The following is a 10,265-nucleotide window of genomic DNA, read 5'->3' on the forward strand; positions in this document are numbered from 1 at the left end:
CCATATTGGGGGAGCGGGGAGACGGTCTCTGTGGACAAGGGACAGGAGCCAGGTCAGACTGGAGCGACACTTTCGGGAGTCTGTGCCGCTGGTGGATGGATGGCCTAGAGGAAGTGGGTGGGAATGTACTCGGGTTGACCCAGTTCTCAGCCAGAAACCGGGAAATCCTTTTTAGTACCAGTCTCTGACCCTCCGCTTCCAATCTATCGCTAAGACCTGCCTGGTCTTCCTGCTAAATAGCAAATTTGCACACTTTTCACTATCGCTATGGCTACCCCCTCTTCCTTCACACATCTCACAATTTGTAATTCAGTCTATGCATCACAGCATGGCACTCAGGTGTAAGAAATGCCGCGTCTTTATTTTGGTAAATCTCATTAAATACACTGGGAGCCCCCTCCTCTGGTTGCCAGGGTTGACAGGAAATCTGATACTAGTCATTTTCCTGGAGCCTTATCCTGTCTTTGGGGCTTCTCACAATTCCAGGAGGCTCAGGCCATCCTGAGAAGAATCACTATGGCTTTCCTGAGCCCAAGCCAGCAGGGGCTGGCAACCCCTCTCCCTCAGGCTTGGCTTGGGGGCTCCCAAAGCCTGCCCAAGTTGTGGTATTTCTGCCCAGTTTGCCCAGGCATTCCTATAGCCTCCACATCTGAGCCCATCATCCCTCAGAGGCCGTGCAACGCAGCCCGCAGGCGCCTGGCCCTTTCTGCACACCTTCATTCCCCGAGGCAAGCCACTCCATCCCTCATCCATCAAAGCACCTGCACTTTCATTCCCTCTCCACCTTGGTCCATCAGTTCAACATCCTCTGCTGGGTGTGGTGGTGCATGCCTGTAGGCTTGATGAAGGCTGCCGTGAGCTCTGATCATTCTACTGTGCTCAAGAGCCCATGTCTTGAAGTGGGGGGAAGGGGGGAAAACCCTCTACGGGGTTGATTCTGGTTCTGGGTGGGCCAGGGCTCCACTATTTTACATTCCTACCCGCAATGTAGGAGGGTTCCAGTTTCTCCACATCCTCACCAACACTTGTGTCCATCTTTTTCATGTAGCAGTAATTTCTTTGGCTTGTTCTAGAATCTTACATTTTTTTCTTACACACGAATTGGTATCTAATAAATATAAGTAGACCTTTATTGTTGTGTGGATTAATGGGAATCCAGGAAACAGCTTGTTTTGGCAGGAGGATGGACTCAATTTGGTGTCCAGGAGACTTCTGAACATGGTGATCTGAGCCTGGGAAAGGGGTCTGAGCTGAAGGCGGAGATGCAGACCTCATTGAAATGTGAGCCTCACCAACCCACAGAAGGTAAAAAGGCTATGAGAGAGGGTGAGTTTACCTAGCAAGAGTGTGGAAAGTGAGAGACAGATGGGATCAGGACAGAGTGCTGGGAAACACCCACATTCAGGGGACAGGCAGAGGAAGGAGCCCCCAAGTGGAGGCTGCCCTAAAGAAGCAGAGGAGTCAGAGGAAAACTACAAAGGAATGTCATCTTGGGAAAGACATCAAGGATGAAGAGTCAACAGGGTTAGAGACCATAACGGCTTCCGTACAATACAGATTTAGAATCTGTTGAACGAAATGGGCAAAATGTCGTTACATATTGAAGTTTTGTGATGGGTACTGTTATTTATTTATTTTGAGATGGAGTCTTACTCTGTCGGCCAGGCTGGAGTGTAGTAGTGAGATCTCTGCTCCCTGCAACCTCCACTTCCTGGGTTCAAGTGATTCTCCTGTCTCAGCCTCCTGAGTAGCTGGGACCACAGGCACACACTACCATGCCCAGCTAACTTTTGTATTTTTAGTAGAGACAGAGTTTCACCATGTTGGTCAGGCTGGTCTCGAACTCCTGACCTCATGATCCACCCGCCTCAGCCTTCCAAAGTGCTGGGATTACAGGCATGAGCCACCGTGCCCAGCTATGGGTACTATTATTTAATTGTCATGTATGTTGGAATTTTTTTCATAGGCATGAAATTAGTTTTTTTTTTTTTGTTTTTTGAGATGGAGTCTCACTCTGTTGCCAGGCTGGAGTGCAGTGGCGTGATCTCGGCTCACTGCAATCTGCACCTTCCAGGTTCAAGGGATTCTCCTGTCTCAGCCTCCCAAGTAGCTGGGACTACAGGTGCCCACCACCGTGCCCAGCTAAGTTTTTGTATTTTTAGTAGAGACGGGGTTTCACCATGTTGGCCAGGATGGTCTCAATCTCTTGACCTCGTGATCTGCCTGCCTCGGCCTCCCAAAGTGCTAGGATTACAGGCATGAGCCACTGTGTCCAGCCGAAATTAGTTTTTTTTAAAGTAGCAATAAAGAGATCACTGACCTTGGCAATTGCAGACTCTCTGGAGTAGAAGAAACAGAAGCCCGATTTCAGTGAAGAGGGTAAGAAAGTAGAGAAGTCAAGTGTGTTTTCATACCTGATACATAATTTACTGACATCTCATTTAGCAACCACTGAGCACATATAACCCAAGTATCCCTGAGAAAAGAACACAGTGTGTGTAACAGTCATTAATTACTTTCACAATCCCTTGGTGCCTCCCACATTGGGACCACTGTCGGCTAAGCCCAGCCAGCAGTGAGCAGTCCTTCCCCAAAAGGAGGAAAACTGCTTGCTAAGGAGCACCAGGCTTCACTCCTAAATTGTAGATACTCCATTGTGATTCTTCTCTCAGAGTCTGCCATGGGTTCAAATACCATCCCATCTGCTGCAGACACTTGAGCCACCTTGGGATTGGCTGGGCTATCAGGGCCATGTGGCAGAGTTGCTTGCCTTTCATTCTGGACCACCTGGAAACTTTCCTTTTCTCTGGGCCCCACTCCAACCCTGCAGTCTTATAGGTTACTCAGTAACCTTATAAGGATCAGAGAAACACATCAATATATGTTGCCTCTAAAATACACAGAAGCCCAAGAAGTGTGCTTATTAGCAGTAAGAGGCAGAAAGCCCAGCAAGTTGTCTTTCACTTTGCAGGGTCTTTCCTGGCATGATCCAGATCACTGAACACCCAGGAACTTCACGTGGGTGGCAGGCCCCTGTGTTCTCACAAGATTTACTTCCATTCTCAGGCACACTTATGTCTTATTGATGCATCTGAAGTACCCACTGCTTCTCCTTCTCCCAATCCTAGCAACATAGTATAATCAATGTAGTGGACAAATATAATGGCCTGTGATATGGGAGGATGATCAAAATCCACATAAATAGAAAATCAGAGACTTGAGGAGTTTCAAGACAAGATGAGAAAGGTGTACTTCAAGACAAGATGAGAAAGGTGTCCTGCTATCCCTGCCAAGAGAAAGAAAACCACTAAGGGGACTGTCCACAGAGGACAGGAAAACATAATTCATCAGATAGTTTTACATCGTGGCAGAATAAAATTATAGTTCCCATAAAAAGACCACACCTGGAATAACAGCATCTGCAACTGAACTCACCACCTGAGTAAGCTTACGGTAATGCCCTGTCATCATTCTCCGAGACCCGTGCCTTCTGCACAGACCAAATAGATGAGTTAAATGAAATGTGACAGAAACCACCGTTGCATCTTTCAAGTCTTTGATGGTGGCACAAGTTCCGGTGACTCCCCAGAGTTTATTATTGGTGTATTATTTTGGTAAGAAGGGGAAGATTGAGGGGTTTCCACTTCATCATTTTGCCATAATGATGCTTATTCCACAGGTCTGGAGGCTCATGTGTGAATTCTACCTGTAATTCCAATTATATATCATGAAAGTAAAAAATAATCATCATAATTGCAGAATGGGTTCAGGGTCCCACTGCACTTGGGTCAAAACTCCAATTATTACCTGACCCACCTGAGCCTCTCTCTACACAGCAGCTTTCTGTGTCCTCAGGAATTAACATTAAATAGACTTAACATCTACTAATCCCTGAAAAATTTTCCTTTCACAGAGCACAGTTCTCTGGCAAATGGCCCACGACCTTTTGCAGAAGGCTGAAGGAATGATTTACAGTATGTGTCTCTGGTGCTATTGAAGGGGCTTTTCTGAAGGGTACTGGCCTCTCTTTCATTCTAGGGACTTGGGGTGAGAGGTTGAGATTCTGTTTTTAGTGGGTCAAGCTTCCACTTGCCAGCTCTGGAGGGTTTGTGTTTGTCTGTTTGTTGGTTGTTTTGTTTTGTTGTTTCTGTTATAGAGATTAAGGAGGGCCAGGTGCAGTGGCTCATGCCTGTAATCCCAGCACTTTGGGAGTCCGAGGTGGGTGGATCATCTGAGGTCAGGAGTTTAAGACCAGCCTGGCCAACATGGTGAAACCCCGTCTCTACTAATAATACAAAAATTGACTAGGCATAGTGGCGCATGCCTGTAATCCCAGCTACTTGGGAGGCTGAGGCAGGAGAATCGCTGGAACCCAGGAGGTGGAGGTTGCAGTGAGCCAAGATCGCACCACTGCACTCCCATCTAAAAAAAAAAAGAGAGAGAGAGATTAAGGAGGACCTTAAGAGCTGCCCATCTGTTTGGTCTCCTGGGTGCTATTTGGCCCTTGATTAATCAGCCTTTGCTGAAGACATCTGTGGTCAGAACATACTGATTGCCACCTGAGGTCTGATGTTCTGGGCGGTCGAGCGCTGTTCGCCCTCTGCTCCCCTGGGGTCCTATTATTTCCACTGAGATCATGGAGTCCATTTTCGTGGCAGCATCCCCCACCAGTATGCCCACGCCACAGACAGCAAGTGCTGCATCATGCTTCAAAGATGCTCCCCTCACTCATGTGTTTCTGGGTGCCTTGATGAAGGGAGTCTTCCAGGCTGTACAGGAGGAAATTAGGCATGTGGAGCTTAGCCAAGGAGAGGGAGTGGGTCATAGGACAACAGTCACCTCAACATTCCTCCCTCCCTTGGTCTTTGAATTGCATCTTCTATATTAAAACAAGGAACTTCTGGGATCTCGATTTCAGTGAGCACAGGCCTTGATTGAATCCAGGAGTCAGTCAACCAGCTAAGGAAACAAAACCACTCCTAGCTGCTCACACTGGCACATTGAATCTAGAATCTCAGCTAAATGTACCTATATTAATAAATTCAGCCCAGTGAAAATCATATTCCTCCCTCCCTGGATTAGCACCCACAGAAAACATTCTCATATATGCTATCCAGACTTTTGCTGATATAAGTTAGCAAAATCTTGCAATTCTTTTGATGTGTGTGCTGCCTCCTCCCAGACTTGACTCAGGAATTAGGCAGGCAAGGATTTAACCCATGACGGGGCTGGAGACAATGTGAGTGTGGCATGAAGAGAACTACCCTCCCCGCAGGTGACATATGCCCACCATATTTTGCTCCAGAAGTGGAGTCTAGTTTTCACGCCTTGAATTTGGGCTGGCCTCATGATTAGCTTTAACCAGGAGAATGTATGATAAGTGACATGATGCAAGAAGCCCAGGCCTCAGATGCTTAGCTCCTGCCTCCATTTTCCCAGAATCCTGAGGTCACCGTGCCATGAAGAAACTGGGAAGAAGGACCCTGTGGACAGAGAGGCCCAGCATCAGCCATCCCAACTATCCCAGCTGAGTCCAGCATCCAGTGATTGCAGTCATCTGAGCAAACCCAGTTAAGTCATTACCTGTGGAGTGGCCTGTTACTCAGCAATAAATAACTAAAACACTGCAGGGTAACTTCAAGGCAAGGTCATTGCAACATCTTCAGGCAAGGCGGCAGGAGCCTCCGCAGGCAGAGGAGCAGGGACTGCTTCTGCCACTAGGAGGCGCTGTGGAGTAGGGGTTGTTGGGGCGGGGGCGGGGGCGGGGGGGCCTCTAAATTGTCTGTATCTTCCCACATGACCACTATCTCATTCTCATCCAGGTCTGGGCCCTAAGTTTCACCTGAGACAGAGCAGTACCATGAATTCAGTCGATAAATGGACAATGTAATTTGGCAACAGCAGCCTCAAATTCATGTCTTAAGAAATCAGAAGGCCCAGCGCAGTGGCTCACACCTGTAATCCCAGCACTTTCAGAGGCCGAGGCAGGTGGATTACGAGGTCAAGAGATTGAGACCATCCTGGCCAATGTGGTGAAACCCCGTATCTACTAAATATACAAAAATTAGCTGGGTGTGGTGGTGCGTGCCTGTATTCCCAGCTACTTGGGAAGCTGAGGCAGAAGAATCTCTTGAACCTGGGAGGCGGAGGTCACAGTGAGCCGAGATTATGCCACTGCACTCTAGCCTGGCAACAGAGTGAAAAAGAAGAAGTCAGAAAATGTGGCTCAGTGCACTGTCCTCTGCCTGGAGTTTCCCCTGCTGAGCTTGGGACCTCTGCTTACACCAAAAGTGGGTAAATGGAGAAATGACATGGAAAAAAACAAAGGAAAAGAGCTGTCCACTTCTCAGCCTGCGTCTTTTAAATACAAAGCCACTTCCTCATTCTTGCTGGAGCAGCCAGGTGGGTCAGCGTGAATTGGGTGCGCCCAGAGGGATGGGGCACTGGAGACCACGCGGTGGAGCTGAGCGGACTGAGAAAAGTCACACTGAGAAAACGGAAGAAAAACGGCAGCAAGATGCATGAAGGATGGTGTGTCTCCAGGGCACCTGAAGAGATACTGCTGTGTGTGTTTCATGCTTCTGTCTAGGGACCTAGAAGATTCCCTGGGGGTCATGCTACCCTTTGAAATAGGCCTCTAAGGATGAGGGGCGCTCAACAGGCAGAGATGGGAGAGGTCTGGCACCAGGTAGAGGAGACAGCATGGGCAAACAGGAAGGGGAGATGGTGATAACTGAGTGGGGCAGTAGAGGTAGCGGGAGTTGCAGGACAAAGGATTGGGAAACTTGGAGGGGTTGAGTGGCAAGGGCCATCTGTCCTGCCTCTAAGAACACTCACTGACCTGCTGTGGGCCTTATCCAGGGGGTTCCCATCACATAGCAGTTCGATCCTCCGTCTCCCACTTCCACCCTCCTCACCGCCCTCCTCCCTGTGTTCCAGGGTCACCCTGCCTATTCCAACTGCTGCACCCCTGTTCCAGATGTTCCTCACATCTGGAATGCCTCTTTCCTTCTTGTCATCCAGCTCTAGCCCCTTCTTCCAGGAGTCTCCCCTGACACTTCAGCCCAGCCTGAATCCAAGGCACTGTGGCATAATGGAAAGGATCAAACTTTTTACAGTTGCAGAGAGGTAGGCTCAAATCCCAGCTCTGCTGTATATGATTCTTTTTTTTTTTTTTTTTTTGATGGAATCTCACTCTGTCGCCCAGGCTTTCACTCTGTCTTCCAGGCTGGAGTGCAGTGGCACGATCTTGGCTCACTGCAACCTCCACCTCCCAGGTTCAGCGATACTCCTGCCTCAGCCTCCCGAGTAGCCAGGACTACAGGCAAGCACCACCATGCCCAGCTAATTTTTGTATTTTCAGTAGAGACAGGGTTTCACCATATTGGCCAGGCTGGTCTTGAACTCCTGACCTCGTGATCCACCCACCTCGGCCTCCCAAATTGCTGAGATTACAGGTGTGAGCCACCGCGCCCGGCCTGCTGTATGATTTTGAATCACTACTTTCTCTTATTAGTAACTATTAATAATATTTATTGGCTATGTATTTGCCAAGTACCATGGATTACCTCATTTAACTTTCACCACAACCTTATGAGGTAAGTACTGTTATCATTTCCACCTTACTACTGAGGAAACTGAAGCTCAGAGAAGGTAAGTAACTGACCCAAGGTCACACAGCTAGGGAGTGGCAGAGCTGGGATGCCCATCAGACCTGTCAGGCTCCAACGCCTCTGCTGTTAAACACCATAGCTCCCACTGGACAGCTTCCTTAGAATGGGCATTTATTAGGCACCTCCTGTGTGCTGGGCATTCTGCTAGGTGCGGTGATGCAGCAGGACACAGGCAGACAAGGGCATGCTCTCCCGGAGGCCGCAGCTGGAGTGTCAGGAGGACAACAAGCCCCGTGCTGCAGGGACTGGGGAAAAGATGGGTGACTGCCCCCTGCAAGCTGTGGAGCACGGAGCTCACACATCAGTAACTTCTCCTTCCTCTACAGCCAGGACACCTGGGTTCCCAATGGGCCAAGCTCTGTCACTGACCTGCTGGGTGGCCTTGAGCTGGTCACTTCACCTCTCTGAGCCCGAGTTTTCTTGTTTATAATGTGGGGCAGTAACAGCTACTCCGGAGGGAAGTCTGAAAATTAAATAAAATCATACATGGCAGTGCAGGGCATACAGTAGGCACTCAGGAGAAGGCTAATCCGCATCTCCCCCACTTGCATCCACATCTGGGACCCACACAATCCAACAGGCTCATTATCTCCCAAGACTTTAACAAGCACCAGGGTGAGAATAACAGGGTGATCCCTCCAGTGGCCTCCAGGTGGCAGGAAAGCTCCATACAGGGCAGTGATGGGCCACTGGGGACAGCAACACTGGCTGGACCAACCTCTAGAACCCACCCCACCCCTAACTCACCCACCTCTGCCACCTGCACTGCCACTCCCACACCAGCAACTCCAGTCATCACAGACTGGTGTTTGAGATGCAACAGCACAGACCTCTTACCACCCTCCCCACCTGAGTCAGGATGGAGGAGCGTGGCCTCGAGACCCCCTTTGGGTCCTCTGAGTGGCCCCACACCCATGCCTGGCTTATTTTACTGCCCATTCCCACTTGGTGGGGGAGCTGTCACGGGCTGAACTTCAGGGCCAGGAGGCCTGGGTTCCGGTCCAGTCTCTGCCTTCTCTGAGCTGCACCTTGTAAAGTTAGGATGACTTCCCACCTAACAGGGCTATTGCGGGGATTAAGTGAGATGGATACAGATTGTATGCAAGTTAACGCGCCTTCTTTACTAGAATCTGTACTCAGTGCTGGGTTCCAGGCACTGTGTTGGGGCCTCTCCTGCCCTTCCTATGTGGCAAAGCAACTACCCTACCGACTAGGATCGAGTCCCAGCCCGGCCCCCACTGACTGTGGGGCCTCAGGCAGCTCCCTTAACCGCTCAGCCTGTTATCTCACCTGTAAAATGGGAATAATCCCCTTACTAGCCAAGCTGTTAGGAAGCTTGGATAAAATTGTACATATCAAGTATTTGGCACATAGGAGGTGCAAAACACAAAGCAGTACCAGCTGGTTTCACTCAAAGCATTATTCTGATCCAGAAATGCCTACTCACCCTTTAAAGCAGCCCACGTCACCTCCTCCTGGAAGTCTTCCTCGATATGTGCATGGTGCTAAACTAGGTGCAGAACTTACAGCAATAGACAAACAACCATGGACCCTCTCTTCCTGGAGCTTCCATTCTAGAAGGGGAGGCATGCAGGGAAGTCTTAAGTGGGTAATTTCATAGTGCTAAGGAGTCAGTAAAGTGAGAAATCATGGTAGAGAAACTGAGGTGGGAGAGGGACTGGTTATGGAGGGTGGTCAGTGAAGGCCTCTCTGAGCAGACGTTTACGCTGAATCCTGGATGACAAAAAGCAACCCTGTAAACATCTACAAAAACCGCCTGCCAAGCAGCAAGGACAGCTAGTGCAAAGGCCCTGAGGCAGGGGGACAAGCGTGGCACACAGAACAGAATGATCCAGGTGCCTGGAACACAGTGAGCCCTGAGCACCCTGGTCACTGTCCAAGTCTCCACCACTAGACAAAGCCCCTTGAAGATAGAGATTTGAATGATTGAGCTGAAGCACAGGACGGCCCTGGGACTCTGAGCAGTCTTGCTGAAACTCTGTTGTGGCAATGACGGGAGTGAATCGCTAGCCCTTCTGCAGACCCATGTACATCTTGGTGGCTACTGCTGGATTGCTCAGCCAGGAAAGGGGTCCCTTCCTGAATCAACAATCCCCAGGTCACAATCTTTGGCAGAGGAAAGCTGGAGGTGCCCAGAGAGAAAAATGACCTATCCAAGGTTAAACGGCCAGCAGGCAGCAGAGATGGGGCTCCAGCCCAATATCCTCTGCTCCTCTGCCTCCCTGGCCACTGGCTCCATCCTGTGCACCCCTCTCTCTCCCTGAGTTATGGTGTCAGGAGCCCTAAGGACCATGAGGCATCCAACTGGAGGACTGTGTCAAAAGGGACTGTGTTGGGTACCTCCTCCTCGCCTGCTACAAACCCAACACTTCGGGCCACCTAAGGGCAAGGATCTCCACAGGCTCCTTCCAAAGCCCAGCCTAAAGCCAGGCAACTTACTAAATGTGTGCCTGAGTTTGTACCTGTGGCCCTGGATGCAGCATGAAGTCAGTTTGCAATGAAAGGCTAGGGGAGCTAGGCATAGTGGCTCATGCCCATAGTCCTCCCTGTAGTCCACTACTCGGGAGGTTG

Source organism: Colobus angolensis, unplaced genomic scaffold (genome assembly GCF_000951035.1).
Source record: "Colobus angolensis palliatus isolate OR3802 unplaced genomic scaffold, Cang.pa_1.0 Scaffold205, whole genome shotgun sequence".
NCBI lineage: Eukaryota > Metazoa > Chordata > Mammalia > Primates > Cercopithecidae > Colobus > Colobus angolensis.